This window comes from Mauremys mutica, unplaced genomic scaffold, assembly GCF_020497125.1.
Source record: "Mauremys mutica isolate MM-2020 ecotype Southern unplaced genomic scaffold, ASM2049712v1 000501F_np12_subseq_1:148776_obj, whole genome shotgun sequence".
Taxonomy (NCBI): domain Eukaryota; kingdom Metazoa; phylum Chordata; order Testudines; family Geoemydidae; genus Mauremys; species Mauremys mutica.
In genome coordinates this window covers 107,812-123,752 of record NW_025422981.1, presented here as the reverse complement: position 1 = coordinate 123,752, position 15,941 = coordinate 107,812, and the positions used below count along the sequence as shown (strand labels likewise).

General features: G+C 48.6%; 1 non-coding gene across 1 annotated transcript; it reads left to right on the top strand.

The window, feature by feature from the left end:
* Positions 1-2,152: 2,152 nt before the first annotated feature.
* On the top strand, positions 2,153-2,225 carry TRNAF-GAA. The gene has a single exon. It is a non-coding gene; the product is annotated as a tRNA-Phe (tRNA).
* Positions 2,226-15,941: the final 13,716 nt, after the last annotated feature.

Sequence of the window (15,941 nt, the reverse complement as noted above, 5' to 3'; positions counted from 1 at the left end):
CTCCTCCCAGCCAGCTGGCCTCTTGCAGCAGGGGCGCCCCGGCCATCGGTTGCTAGGAGACAGAATTTGTGGCCATTGTCTGGGCTCAGGCAGCCAGAAAGCAGCCACACCTGCCCTTTGGGGTCTCTGCCAAGATTTAACCCCCTTGTCCCACCACCGAGATCCGTGGTCCCAAAACACTTCAGGGTCATGTCCCCCACCCCTGTCCATGCTCCCCCCGAGTCGTGGCTGGGAGTGGGGCCGCAGCTACGGGGGAAGGGACACAGACAGGGGTAAGGGGGCTGAGGCAGGGGCCAGAGCTGGGGCTGGAGCCAAGAGTGGAGCTGGGTGGCTCCTCCTCCCCACCCCCCCTGGCGGCTGGCCTGGGCCCAGTTGCATCCCCCTGAATGTTACTCCGTTCCCCCTGGCAGGGTGCACCCCACATTTTGGACCTTTAACCTAGATAATCGTGCAACAAATAGGGGAAACTGAGGTACACACAAGATGCAAACAAAACATCCAGAAAATTCCCACTTCGTCACAGGGGTGTCAGTGGGGTCTGAGCTGGGCAGCAGCACAGGAAAGTAGGGAGGTTAAACTGCAAAACATCCCCCTGCATTCCCGCAAAAGCCTCTCGTTTATCCCCTAACCCCCTCCCCATGAAAATCTCCACCCCTGCCCTGGCCCACAGAGACCCCTCACTCCAACGCAGATTTTTAACTTTTCTTACTTGTCCTTGGCCTTCCACAAACATTGTTCCCATCAAAATGATCCAGGGCTTTTACAATGAGAATGAGAAAACAAACTAAATCAAACCCAAAGAAACCGCTATCGACCTCCCCACCACACACAGTTTGGGTCTGAATTTTTCTACAGAAATGTTGAGGCAATAAAACTCTCACTGCTCTTGTCCAGAAACAAACCTAACCCCCCCATGCAGTACCTGGGGCAGCTATGTCTGACCCACCAAGGCTTCAGCTCCTTTGGGGAGATTTCCAGCTGCCCAGTCCTGCTGCTATTCCAGGGGAGCAATTCCTGACTCCTGTCAGCATTTATCTCAGCCCCGTTCTGGGCATCACAGGTTTCTCCGGGAAAGGGCAGCGAGTGGTTCTAGGGTCCAGTGATCCTCCTCCAAACCGAGCTAGAACCAGAGACTCCTTCCCCTTCCCCAGGCTGTGGGCGGGGAGGCATTTCACAGAGCTCTCGGAGCCATAGCCCGTGGCTAAGGAGAGAGAAAAAGCCTCCTATCCCCCTCTGCTCTGGGGGCTGGGTTTCCTCCTGAAGCCTCTGCCCCCCACCTAGTTGCCTATGGCTCATCCCTGACCCTTGCTGCTGCTCCTTGCTATAGACTGTGAAAGGAGCGGAGGCAGCGCAGGAGCCTTCTGGGGACGCAGATCTGAGGCTTTGGGGAGACACATTGTCTGAGACATCAGAGCGCTGCAAACCAGGCAGCCACCCCCTCAGTCCGGGGCCTGTTCCAGCCCTGATTCTGGGCTGCCACGATCCCTCCCCCAGAGCAGGGCGCCCACAGATTACAGCCTGGAAATAGGCATGTGAAACTAACTCCTGCTTTCCCTGACAGGGCCTCCCCTAGACCAAGTGGCATCCCAGGCAAGAAGTGTCTTCAGTGCCCCCCAGCCCCGCTCCATATGTTAAACCATTGAATACCGTATTTTTATTGCATTTGTAGCTCATTTCATGATTTTGATGCACAATCTGGATGCAGGATTTTCTCTATCATATAAGACAATAAATGTTCATGCTAGGATGTGTAAAAGGGTATTTATTCATGCCGTATATAAGCAAATTAAAAAATCATTTCTTTTAAGCATATAGAAACTTTTAATTTTGACAGTAACTGAAATGTACTAACATCTAGCAATGGAGCACTCACTAGCACAGGGTGGGCCGGTATTAAATAGTGTCACAGTCGGCGACAGACAGCGTTAGGATGTTAACCCTAGGCCCTTTGTTCAAAGGTTGCTTCTCTCGCCTTTCCCCCATGAACTGAAGTGCAGCATTTGAGAGATCCAGAGACTAGTTGATGACGTTTCCAAGTGCTAAAATAGCAAGCAATGTCCGTCTTGCATTGGCCAGTGTTGACTAGAGAGATGGTTTATGGAGAATAAACTTCAAGGTGAGAAGCAGCAGCCCAAGAAGGCCCCCTGCAGGTGCTGAAGTAGCTCAGGTGGGAGAGCATTAGACTGAAAATCTAAAGGTCCCTGGTTCAATCCCAGGCTTCGGCAGGCTGTTTCATCCCTCTTTCTGGAGCAGTGGGCTCTTTCCTGGAAACACAGCACTGTCTTTACTCAATGCAAGTCCTTCATTTTGGGCTTCACTGCAGGAAAAGGCAGCACTGGCTTCTGCACCCAGTTGGCCCACGGGACCTTTCTTTCTTCTCTTGCTGCTTCTCAGCAAGGGGAAGAAAAAGAAGCTCCCCTTCAAGCTAGAGTCACAAGGGTGATGTAAGGACGACTTCCTGATCCCTGGCTCCAGTCCTCTGTTCTTCCAGCTGAGAGCTGCTGCCAGTTTCTCCAGGTTCGCCCATCAGTGTGTGCCAGGGTGAGCACCACCAAAGTGCAGGGAATTTGAGGGCAGGGCAGGGCAGGGCAGGGCAGGGCACTGTAATGGAGTTTCTGTAGTGTAGTGGTTATCACATTTGCCTAACCTGCATCAAGCTGGCTAGGCAGAACTGACACCAACTTGTCTGGGGTGTTTCCTTTAAGCAGAGCACAAGTTTGAAATACGGGCAGCATAGAACCAATATTCATAATGTCAACTACAAAAATGATACACATCTAGAGATAGCATCATTATCAGCCAATCAGAACCTCTCCTTAGACCCCTTACACAACAACCTTTCTACAATATTGGCTGCAAATATAGAGCAGCGGTTGCAACAGTGATCTATACAGTTACAGATTATGACAATAACGTCACAGGAGGTGACACGGCATCAGTGAGACTGATACTGGAATACTGCCTCCAGTTTCGGTGCCCTCGTTTGAAAAAGATGTTGTGAAATTGGAGCTGGGGCAGCAAAGAGCCACCAAATGTTCTGAGGGCTGGAGAAAAATGCCTTCTAGTGAGCTATTGAAAGAGCTCAACCTGTTTAGCTGATCAAAAGAAGATTGAAAGGTGACTTCATTGAAGTATTGAAGTGTCTTAATGGAGAGAAAAGATTGGGTATTAAAGGGCTCTTGAATCGAGCAGAGAAAGGCCTAACAAGACCTAGTGGCTGGAAGGTGAAAAGAGACAAATTCATATTACAATTAAGGCACAAATATTCAACAGTGAGGATGATTCACCAAAGGAACAGCTACCAAGGAAAGTGGTGCATTCTCCATCTCTTGATGTTGTTTAATGAAGACTAGATGCCTTTCTGGAATGTGTTTGCCTCAAAAGTAGCTACGGTGTCCTACAGGAGGCCTGTGATATGCAGGGGGTCAGATTAGATGCTCTAATGGTCTCTTCTGGCCATAAAGTTGACTAATTTCTGAAAAACTGAGTGTAGCATTGGGAGCAGCGTCTGATGTTTTCCTGTCTAGCCGGCTTGCTGCCTAGAACGAACGCTCCTTGAGTGGGGTGATCCACAGGGAGTAGCTCAAACCTGCAAAGTGCCTGGCCAGGGGCAGGACATTGGCACAGCAAGGGAGGAGTGTGGCAGTGACATCACAAAGGCCTTTTGCAGGACCTCAGCCTATTGGTCCAAGGTGGTGGGGAGGTGGTGACCTCACAGAGAGATGCTGACATCAGCCAGGCAGGACAGGGGCCAGAGGCCAGGGAGACCTCAGAGACCCCTGTGGCTTTGCTTCAGCAAGTCTCCTTCTCCAGGTCTCTCTTTGAGGACTGAGGGAGTATTCGGGTTCACGGATGTGAGCGCCAGGAGGAACCTCTTTTGAGTTTTCTCCTTCCCTTTTAGTGATTTTACTAGAAAACAGCCGTCCCAGTTTAGAAGGTAAGAGCCTCCTGGAGGTTTGAAACCTGTTCAGTCTGATCCATCTGGTGAGAGTTGAATTCTAGGCATGGAAAACACGAGCTTAAGGAGGCAGAATTTTATTGCGCACGTGGGATTTTGTCCCTTAGAATCACTGGGGACATTAGGGTTTGTCCTTTTTGTTTCACCTTTTCCTCCATCCCTCCCTCCTTTCTCTTTGTGTCTTGCTTCTTTTGTCCTTTCTCCTGTTCTCCTCCCAACACTGGGAGGTAGGTGCGGTGTGTGTGTGTGTGTGTGTTGCGGGGGAGTGCTCTGCAGCTCCCACTGTGGGAGCTCCACCCAAAAATGTGGGGCTGAAACAGTGGTCGGGCAGTGATCCCCACTAGTGACCTGGGCCATCCTTTGGGCTTTCTGGTGAGAACCCTCAGCCTCCCATCCTCAGTCTCTACCCTGATTGGCTGAGCAGGGGGTTATTGACAGGGACGAGACTCAGATCCTTGTTGTTCTCTTTTAAGACCAAGTAAATAAGTCAGAACCAGTTCTCTGATGAATTTTGCTGCTTCTGGGCCAAAGCTTTCTACTCCTTGGACACACTTGTTCCCCATTCACAGCGCCACCCCCCTCTCCATTCACAGCAAGGTGCAGCATGAGGTTTCAGCTACCATACTCCCTCCCCCTTCCTTTCCTGTTGATAGCAGCCAAGGGAATGCTGGGAAATGTAGTTCTTTCCCTGCTCCAGGGCTTGCTCTATAGGCAGGGAGCTAACCAAGGAACTACAGCTCCCAGGGCTCCCTGTTGGTTCTCAGCTCCCAGGCTGGATCCCTGCCAAGCTGCTGCCCCTGCAAATGGGCTGCTCCAAGTACCTGCTTGCTTTGCTGGTGCCTAGAGCCGCCCTTGTGTCCACCCATCCTGCCCCTCACCCTGTGCCCCAGCCCGGAGCCTGCACCCAGCACCCAAGCTCCATTCCAGACCCTGTACCCAACTCCATCCCAGACCCCAATCTCTCAACCATCTTACACCCCAAACCCCTGCCCCAACCCAGGGCCTGCACCCCAGACCTCCTCCCCCCTCCCAAACTCCCTTGCAGAGCCTTAGGCAGGTGGGGAGCAGAGTTTGGGGGGGTGGGGTGGGCTCTGAGTGTTCTGGGCACCACCAACATTTCTACAAATCTGCTGACCCTGATACTTGGGGGGGGGGGGTAAGGAGGTGAGCAACGAGTCGGTGGATGGAGGGGAGCATCCATTTTCAGTATTTTAATTTTTGGTACTGCAGTGAGTGACTGCTGTGTGCAGTGATCTAGTGACCGCTGGGCCTTTGAATGAGGCTTTATACTGGGGGGGTGGGAGCGAGGAGGTAAGCGGCGAGTCGGTGGATGGAGAGGGACAAATCTCCCAGCTTCAAAATCTGGGACTGTGTCTGTTGGTCCTTTTTGCTGCTTTTCTCTGGGCTGGGGGTTGTCCCAGTGCTGCACAGAGGGGGTTCCCACAGGAAGGTGCTTGCTCCTAACCCCCGAGGCCGTCAGTGTGTTGGCTCTTCTCTAGCCAGCCCACTTGCCAAGTCTGATTGGCCTTGGTCGGGCTCCCAAGGGTTGCACCTGTCTGGAGGTGCTGCCTTCCACGTCTTCCTCAGTCCCACCTCATTCACTCCACAGGGCGACGGGTTACCAAGTGGGGGGGAGATCTTATTGTACTTCTAGCAAAAAGACATTTTTCTGTTACCTTAATTACACTACCTTAGGGGCCCCCTATAACATATTACCAAGGTTCAATACAAAGTCATAGACAAATTATACAAAAATGCATAATGCAGAGATTTATCTACAACTGCAGTGAGTGACTGCTGGGTGCAGTGATATAGTGACCCCTGGGTCTGTGAATGAGGCTTTACACTTGGGGGGGTGAGGGGGCAAGTGGGGAGCAGGTGGGCGAGCGGGTGGGCAAGTGGCAGGTGGGCACAGAGGTGAACAGTGAGCCAGCAGGGAATCATAGAATCTCAGGGTTGGAAGGGACCTCAGGAGGTCATCTAGTCCAACCCCCTGCTCAAAGCAGGACCAAACCCAACTAAATCATCCCAGCCAGGGCTTTGTCAAGCCTGACCTTAAAGACCTCTAAGGAAGGAGATTCCACCACCTCCCTAGGTAACCCATTCCAGTTCCTCACCACCCTACTAGTGAAAAAGTTTTTCCTAATGTCCAACTAAACCTCCCCCTCTGCAACTTGAGACCATTACTCCTTGTTCTGTCATCTTCTACCACTGAGAACAGTCTAGATCCATCCTCCGTGGAACCCCCTTTCAGGTAGTTGAAAGCAGCTATCAAATCCCCCCTCATTCTTCTCTTCTGCAGGCTAAACAATCCCAGTTCCCTCAGCCTCTCCTCATAAGTCATGTGCTCCAGCCCCCCCTTGTCCCTGCCTCTGGGCGGCCCTGCTAGCAGCTCTTCTGGGAGTGCAGGGGAGGAATGACTCCCCCTTCTCTAGCTTCTCCCCGTGGGGCTCTGGGGAGCAGGGAGGGTTGTGTGATAAATTCCATCCAACTCCCCCTTTGATCCAAGCCGAGGGGCGTCTCAGCTCTGCACGATCCGCTTGGCAGGGCCAAACAAGGGATGTTTTCCACTGCCCAGGAGACCCAGCCAGGGACTGATGTGCTGGAGATATGTTGGGAAAAGGGACTGTCTGAATTGCCAAGGCAGGAAACGAACCATCTACAGCAACGTCATTAACCACAAACACACTCTAGCCATGCTCCAGCCAGTGGGGAAATGGGCAGGAACTCTGGCTGCTCAGCCATGGCCAGACGTACAGAGCTGCACAGCAGTGAATGCGCTGGGGAAGCTGGTCTGAGTGAACAATTGGAAATGACCCTTCAGTGAGAACAGAACCAGAGTGTAAAAAGGCCCCTGTGTTAAGTGGTTGTGGCTGAGGCCTTAGGGAGCTGGGTTAGAAGCCACAGGGTGTTTCTGTGGAGGTTTGATTCTTGCCAGCTAGGCAAGGCTGGTGTGTGGTGTCTCCATGGCTGCACTTGCAGTCATGCAGGTTTCTCTCCCCCATTGTTCCCTGGGCATCCTACTAGATTGCCAGCTGCTTTTCAACTGCAGTGTGGAGACAGTGTGTGTGTTGGGGAAGAGTGAGTGTACTGAGCTAGGTAGGAGCAGATCATTATTATCCCTACTTGAAAGAGGGAGAAGCCAAGGCTGAGAAAGGAGAATTGACTTCTCTTAGGTCACACAGCCAGTCAGTGGCAGAGTTGGGAATAGGACCCAAGAGCCCTGATTTTCAAACTAACCATCAGATCTTGAATTTCAGATATGGAATGACCTGAGTAAAGTGCTCTCAGATGAGCTCCAGACCAACAGTGACAGTAATTATTCAGCAAGTATTTGAGGAGAACTGCAATGTTAGAGAGAATCATGAACTGCTCAGAGACCATTAATGCAGAGAACAGCAAAATTCATCAAACATAGAACTGGTTCTGACTTATTTCCTTGGTCTTAAAAGAGAAGAACAAGGACCTGAGTCTCCTCCCTGTCAATAACCCCCTGCTCAGCCAATCAGGGTAGAGACTGAGGACGGGAGGCTGAGGGTTCTCACCAGAGAGCCCAAAGGATGGCCCAGGTCACTGGTGGGGATCACTGCCCGAGCTCTATTTCAGCCCCACATTTTTGGATGGACCTCCCACAGTGGGAACTGCAGAGCACTCCCCAGCAACACACACACACAAACCTCTCCTAATGTTGGGAGGGGAACAGGAGAAAGGACAAAAGAAGCAAGAGACGAAGAGAAAAGAGGGAGGGAGGGAGAGATGGAGGAAAAGGTGAAAGAAAAACAACAAACCCTAATGTCCCCAGTGATTCTAAGGGACAAAATCCCAAGTGCGCAATAAACTTCTGCCTCCTTAAGCTCGTGTTTTCCATGCCTAGAATTCAACTCTCACCAGATGGATCAGACTGAACAGGTTTCAAACCTCCAGGAGGCTCTTACCTTCTAAACAGGGACGGCTGTTTTCTAGTAAAATCACGAAAAGGGAAGGAGAAAACTCGAAAGAGGTTCCTCCTGGCGCTCACGTCCGTGAACCCGAATACTCTCTCAGTCCTCAAAGAGAGACCTGGAGAAGGAGACTTGCTGGAGCAAAGCCACAGGGGTCTCTGAGGTTTCCCTGGCCCCTCGCCCCGGTCCTGCCTGGCTGATGTCAGTATCTCTCTGTGAGGTCACCACCTCCCCACCACCTTGGACCAATAGTCTGAGGTCCTGCAAAAGGCCTTTGTGATGTTACTGCCACACCCCTCCCTTGCTGGGCTAATGTCCTGCCCCTGGCCAGGCACTTTGGAGGTTTGAGCTACTCCCTGTGGATCACCCCACTCAAGGAGCGTTCGTTCTAGGCAGCAAGCCGGCTAGACAGGGAAACATCAGACGCTGCTCCCAATGCTACACTCAGTTTTTCAGAAATTAGTCGACTTTATGGCCAGAAGAAACCATTAGAGCATCTAATCTGACCCCCTGCATATCACAGGCCTCCTGTATGACACAATAGCAGGTGAGGGAGGGGGGCTGAGGAGGCGAGTGGGCAGGCAGTGGCAAAGGGGTGGCTGAGCTGACAGCATGGAAGGGGGGGGCTGAGGAGGCGAGTGGGAGGGGCTGGTGAGCCGGCAGCAGGGGACTGAGGAGACGAGCTATGAGTCAGTGACTGACCTGTTCTGCTGATCTGGTCTGGCTCCCAGCCCCTCTCCAAGGGTTGCAGCTGTCTGGAGGTGCTGCCTTCCTCAGTCCCACCTCATTCACTCCACAGGGCAACTGATTACAAAGTGGGGGGAAGATTTTATTCTACTTCTACCTTAATTATACTACCTTAGAGGCCCGCTATAACATATTACGAAGGTTCAATGCCACCGTTTGGGCGGGGCAGTGCTGGGGAAGGAGGGTTTGTTTCCATGGGTCAGGTGGCGCTTGGGGGGGATTGTTTCGGAGAGGGGCTCGGCAGCGCTGGGGGGTGGTGTTCGGGGAGGCCGGGGGGGTTTCATCCCTCAGCTGTTTTCTTTGGAGTAATATGGCCCTCGCCGCTTTACGAGTTGTGCAGGCCTGGACTAAACCACAGACTCTGGACTCAGCATTCAAGTATCCTGCAGTCTGAACTTCACATCTGATACATTCCCTCATTGGCTACCATTGTTTGGCCAGCAGGGAAGTGCTTCTTGTCCAACGAGGCAGCCAGATTGGGACCCGTAGGCATGGAATGGCTCTGAAGGAATCAGCTGTTTCTCTCTGTGCTTCATGAAACTTTGGATCCAAATGGTAAAAGACAGTTGTGCCCAATTTAATCATGGCGTCCTTCAGGAGTGTGATCAATGCCACTTAACTAGGGAGCAGGGTTCTAAAAATAGTTTACCTGGGCCACAGGTCACCATAGGTTCCATCTCGGGGGTGAAAATCAACCACTAGTACCTGCAATTTCTACCTGAGTTCTTGTCAAATCTTTGACCTTCCTTGGAGTAATTTTACACTTCTCTGGTGTAGAATTCTTCTCCAACCGCACAACAGATCAGTAGCGACAGTGAGGTACAACTCCCCCAACTATGCCCTTTTAATTCTTTAATGTGCTGGCACAGATTTTAATTAGGGACTAAATTCAGGTGTGACTTAGAATCCCTGTAAGACAACAAATGTCAGGTCTCTATTAAAAAGAGGTATCTTTCTGCAGCTATAGCACATTCAACACGGATTTCATTTTCTACACATTTGCAGCATCTCCCAGGGGTGAGCTGAAGAGAAATGTCACTTCCATGTTTCCCATCTCTGCCTAGCTAGGGATTGTATTTCCCAAATAATAGGCAATATGCAGCTAATGAGGAAGGAGATCTCTTCAGGAGCCACTTCCTGCAGGGCCTGGGCCACAACTGCTTTGGGAGCCCAATGCCTGGGCACTTTGTTTAGTTACAAGTTATTTATGAGGGAATCCTCTTCCCAGCCCTTTAGAAAAAATACTGACCTAACCAACTGCACAAAAAGGGGACTGGGATGGTGATGGGGAATAAGGGAATCCCTCTGATTTACCCCATCTTCTTCTGTTGTTCCAGAGGGTGAAATGACATTTTCCCCTATCCCTGCCCTGTTCCTGCTCTTTGTTATAGTTCAATATATTTTAAGTGAAAAAAATGGTAGTAAAAATATCTGCTCTGCAGCACAACCTGAACCAACATCAGAGCAACTGGGAGTGAAACAACTTCTTCCCCAAGAGTGAACTCGATGACTAACAATGGCTGTGAAATGGGGGAACAGTATAACCGTGATGCTCAGGGTTTGTTTAGACTAGGGAAAGTGATGGAGTTTAGGTCAGGTCAAGGGGGAAGCTAATGCCAACCCCTGCACCTGGGCTGCATCTGCTCTACAACTATAATTGTCTTGTTACACCAAGATCACTAACTTGAGCAGCCAACGCCATGTACAGCTCTAGTGGATGTCAGGCACAGGTAGTTTTAGCCTCAGTGTAGCTTGTTGGAATCAAACCTCTCCCCCATCAGGAGCTGACGAACATTCCTGGCTGGAGGGACACACACTCCTTCGACTCAAAGGAAAGGAGTTGATAGAAAAGATCACAGGACTGACCCCAAAGAAGGGAATTAGCAAATGTGATTAAAAAAAAAAATCTTTCTCCAGCCCTAGTCAAGGGATTTATAACAGTTCTCTCTTATGTGGATTTTCTGATGTGCAATAAGGTTTGAGCTCTGATGGAACCTTTTCCCACACTCAGGGCATGTGTAGGGCCTTTCACCTGTGTGGATTCTCCAATGTATGATAAGGTGAGAGCGCCGCCCGAAGCTTTTCCCGCACTGAGAGCACGTGTAGGGCTTCTCCCCTGTGTGGATTCTCTGATGTCTGATAAGGTGAGAGCTCCACCCGAAGCTTTTCCCGCACTTGTGGCACATGTAGCGTGTCTCTTCCAAGTTGATTCTGTTGCGTGGAATAAGGTCTGAGTGGCTACTGTAGTTTTCCTCTGGCCTCTGCTGAGTCTCACAGGCTTTTGTGTTTTCTGGGAGTGCACACCTCCTGGAAACATTCCCTTTGGATCTTCCTGATAACAGCCAATGTGGATCTACTTGCACAGTGTCTTCCTGCTGGGGTTTCTCCTCCTCGTTCTCACTCGCCAGGCCATCGCCGGATGGGAGACAGAGAGAATCCAGACATAGGTCACTCCCTGTGCCTGAGAAAAAGGAAATGTCAGAGAGAGGAATGGAAAAAGGGATGAACAAACCAAAATATATGTGGGAGAGATCAAACATATCAGGTACTGATTTTCCCCAAACCCTTCCACAGAGAAGAGAGGAAGGGATCAGTTCTGGGTCCTCATTGCACCATAACTCTCAGGGGAAAGTGAGATCAGGGAGGGACCTGCTGCCAGTTGTCAGTCAGAATAGGAGGGAAGCCATGAGTGATATCTGCCATAATGATTCCACATCTGCAGGGAACAATCCTGAACTTGAAGAGCTCACAGGGTCTTTGTAGGGCATCCCAAATGTTTCCTGCATTCCTAAGCAGTTGTTGAACCAATTCCTCACCTGCAAAGGCAGCTCTCGGGACCACTTCTTTCTCAGAGCCCTGGAGGTCCGGGACCCATGGCTCTTCCCCTTGTTCCAGCTGCGAGATCACATAAGGTTTGGAAACTGGAAACCCTACTGCAGGCAAAGAAAACACGGGAGGTCAGTGGAATTTGTGGGATACTTGTCACAAAGAATATTCCATAGTTTTAACCCCATCTCATTTTTAGACAGTAACATCTGTAGCTCTCAGGATTCATCTGCTTGCCTGCATAAATCTCTCTTTTCTTATAAGTACGGTATTGTGATAGGTTTATTAATTCATATTAAAAATACATTTGGCTGTAATGCAAGAAACCTACAGGCCAAAAACCTGCATTTTAAGCTAAAGCAAAGTTAGCATAGCTACATCCTGTGCCCTTTTACCCAGAAAAGCAACTGTTTTTCCTATACCCAAATAAAGTGTCTATGCTTAGGTCTAAGACCCTTTACCTAGACCAACAGACAATGAAGAATAGCAAAGGGGATTTTTCAAAGTTGTACTCACAGACTTAACAAGTACCCCACAAGTGCGCAGATACCTGTCATCCATACGCACACACATACTAGCCTATGGAGTAAGCGTACCCTAACATTTCTATGGGGGAAGACTGAAATTTGGGCATAAGAGGAAGGATTTCCGGTATTTATTTCTATAAAAAGAGGTCCTCACTATGGTATCCCCACCCCCACCTCGACCTCCTCCTTCTCTACACTTCACCATCTTCAGCTACGTATTCATGCTATCCATCTACAACAGCTATTAACCAGTAATAGGCCGCACTTATTTTCTTTTCAAACTTTAAGTTCAAAAGGGACTCGGCTAAGCTTGGTCTCTCTAAACTTTATTTTAATTTGTGTATTAGATTATTTAGTTGAGCTAAAAAGTAAATTCCAAAGTAGCTTTGACAGCTCTTTGCATTAGTTTCCCTTGCAAGAGCTGTGAAACCAGAACCGCCAGAGGCGAGGCCAACATCAGTTTATCAAAACAGGGTGTGAATATTAACCAAAGTTTGCAGCACATAATATTGTATCATCATATGTATCTCCTGAATAACAGTAATACAATTGTAACTCTGTAATTCTACCTGTTTTACAATTTACTTACTATTTCATTGAGTTTAATAAAAAGTCGTTATGACTAAATCTGTCTCACTGTGAGCTTCCTGTCATACCCCCGAAGGTCCCTTTATCAATTCTGTGGAACCCGATTCGAAACACCAACTTTTATCTTCTGATCAAACAAATTGGTGAGCCTAAACCCATATTAATTAATATAAATGATTAAGTATTATTATTAATTAATTAAAATAATTACAATACACATTAAATTAAGTTGATAAATCAAATCAACATTACTCACACACCCCAAATAAGGCTACGCATCCCAAGGCCATCTTCCTTGGCTCAAAGTGGCAGGAGAGTTACTATTATAACAAATCATATTCACTACCTTAGTGCCTAAGGACCAACTAACAGTGGGTCCCCATTGTGCTAGGCAAAGTACAAACAGAGAACAGTAGATGGCCCATGCCCTGAAGAATTTACAATCTAAATCAGGGGTAGGCAACCTGCGGCAGCGAGCTGATTTTCAGTGGCACTCACACTGCCTGGGTCCTGGCCCCTGGTCTGAGGGGGGGGGCTCTGCATTTTAATTTAATTTTAAATTAAGCTTCTTAGACATTTTAAAAACCTTATTTACTTTACTTACAACAATAGTTTAGTTCTATATTATAGACTTATAGAAAGAGACCTTCTAAAAATGTTAAAATGTGTTACTGGCACATGGAACCTTAAATTAGAGTGAATAAATGAAGACTCGGCACAGCACTGCTGAAAGGTTGCCGACCCCTGATCTAAATAGACAGGACAGACACAGAACGGGGGAAGGGCTAGAACCACTGTTAGAATAGAGATATTCAGGCCTGCCTGTAAAGCCTAGACTTTAAGAACTTAGGGGTATTTTTATCACTTTGTCTTTATACCCCGGTAACTAGCTAAGAATCAAAATCTCAGTCTGCCTGTGTATGGGCCTTCTCTCACTAGGGGCCTTGTTCTTACGCTAAGGCCTTTGGCTAAGCAGCAGGGGCAGCCATAAGCTGGGAAGCGAAGGGTCACATCCTCACATCCCAAACCAGTCACACTGAACTAAGGTGCTATTGGGCTGTTAGGAAGTCGATCCTGTCCTGATAGCGCCCATCACCACCAGATAAAGAAACAGATCTTAAGATGGTTCAAGAAAACTTAGTTTGACAGCATCCTGTCTGGCAAGAAATCCCTTATCAATGGTTGTGGTTGTGAAACCCTCATTTCTGTATTGTTCTATCTTTATGGCTACCACTTTTACTTGTTAATCAGTCTGGTTCTCTAATTGTTTCTGTCTGCTGCATAATTAATTTTTCTAGGTGTAAGTTCATTAGGGCAGTGGAATATGCTTGCTTGGAAATAACCCCAATAAACATCGCATTATCTGTGCTTCAGACTTCTGGTCTTTCGCTGCTTGCTGTCTGCGTGACAAGAACCAGGGAAGTGGGAGGGTGAAGGGAAAACCCTCTAACAAATGGACATGACCTGATAACCAAGAGGTAAGCCTTTAAGGAAGGTTTTAATATACTTTGGAACGGATCAGGGATTCCCATGAGGACTGAGAGGGAGCGATGGTAAACACGCATTTAGATCCTTTTCTTGTTTTATATATTTTCCCCATAAGGTTTAACCTCTGGCACACTGTCATGGATCCACAGGATCTCTGCAATGCCCTGGCTTTTAAACAGTCCTTGGGAGGTGCCTCTTGAGTGCACTAGACCCCCAAGGGGTCCCACTCTTCCACAAGGACAGGCCACTTAGCTTCAAACCTGAGACTGAGCCACTTCCTCGGTGCCCTTCCTCCACACTCCTCTCCACTTCTTCCCATTACTCTCAGCCAGCACCACCTCCCGGCACCTTGGGAGATACTTGTGTTCCCTCCTCGTCTCTCACAACCTCATCCCTCCCTGCTGCTTCTTAGCTCTAACCCTGCACACACCCTCCCCACGTCCTGGCACCCCAGAATTATCTACTCCCCCCTTCTCCTCCCCTCCCACAGCTCTGTTCTCCCTTCATCCGTGGGGTCCTGAATGGCAACATTATACGCTCTCCTATCAAAATAGGAGCTCATCTGACTGTCACACAAGCCATGCATGAGTCATACACCTATTTACTCAATTTAGAATTCTACAGGAGGTATATTTTCCTCTTAAAATGAGGAATAGGCACGAAAGCGACAGTTATTAATGTATTCAATAAGGATACATTAAATGCAATTTTAAAATGACTGACGGCACCAAAAAGGCACATGTCCAAAAATGATACTAGTGAGTGGGAGATAAGGCAAAAAAAGGGGGGGCAAGGAAACTTGTCAAAACTTGTATGACAAATAAAGGTATAAAGTTATTACTACTCAGGTTCTTTAGAGACCCCACAGCTTCTAATAACCCAGGGGACAGGACTCCTTACCCAGCGAGGTCACAGTCTCATAGTTCTCCTGCATGACACCCCTGTAGAGGGCTCTCTGAGTGGGGTCCAGCAGAGCCCCCTCTTCCCTGGTGAAATACACAGCCACCTCCTCGAAGGTCACCGGCCCCTGAAAGAGAAAGAGTCCAACACTCAGTACCTGCTGCCCCACTCACAACCCCACTGTTCACAGAACAGCAGCACCAGGTACATGGAAGCTCCGGGAGGCACATGTTAACAGAGTCCCACCCCACCTTGCCTAGAGCATCCAGGAGGCATCAGAGGATAGAAAGAGAGAACCTCTGTGTCTCCCAGCTGACAGACGGAGGTTGGGTCATCACATTTATCACATAGCTACTAGCCAGAGCTTAATATAGGAGATTGGGCTGTCTCTGGACCCTGCTGGTAGCTCCCTGGTAGGAATCCCAACACTCTCCAAATAAAATATATGGAAGAAAGGGGAAGTTAGAATCTAAGTTAGAAGGTCAGAATTGTAGAAAGTTGGCAAGGGAAGCTAACAGAAATCAATGATCAACCAATGAAAATAAGAAGGAGGTTTTAAAAAGTATATTAAGTACAAAATTAATCCTAACAATGGTAGTGATAAATTACTAGATGGAAATGGCAGAATTATCAACAATCATGGAGAAGAGGTAAAAGTGTTCAATAAATATTTATCTCCTGGATTTGGAGAAAAACAGATGATGTAACTCATATCATAAGATGTTGACGCTGACAGTCTTTCCATTTCAACAATAACTCACGAGGATGTTAAACAGCAGCTATTCAAGTTAGATGTGTTTAAATCAGTGGGTCCAGATAAAAGACGGTTACTCACCGTAGTAACTGTTGTTCTTCGAGATGTGTTGCTCCTATCCATTCCAGTTAGGTGTGCGCACCGCGCGTGCATGGCTCTTCGGAAGATTTTTACCCTACCAACTCCGGCGGGCCGGCTGGGCGCCCCCTGGA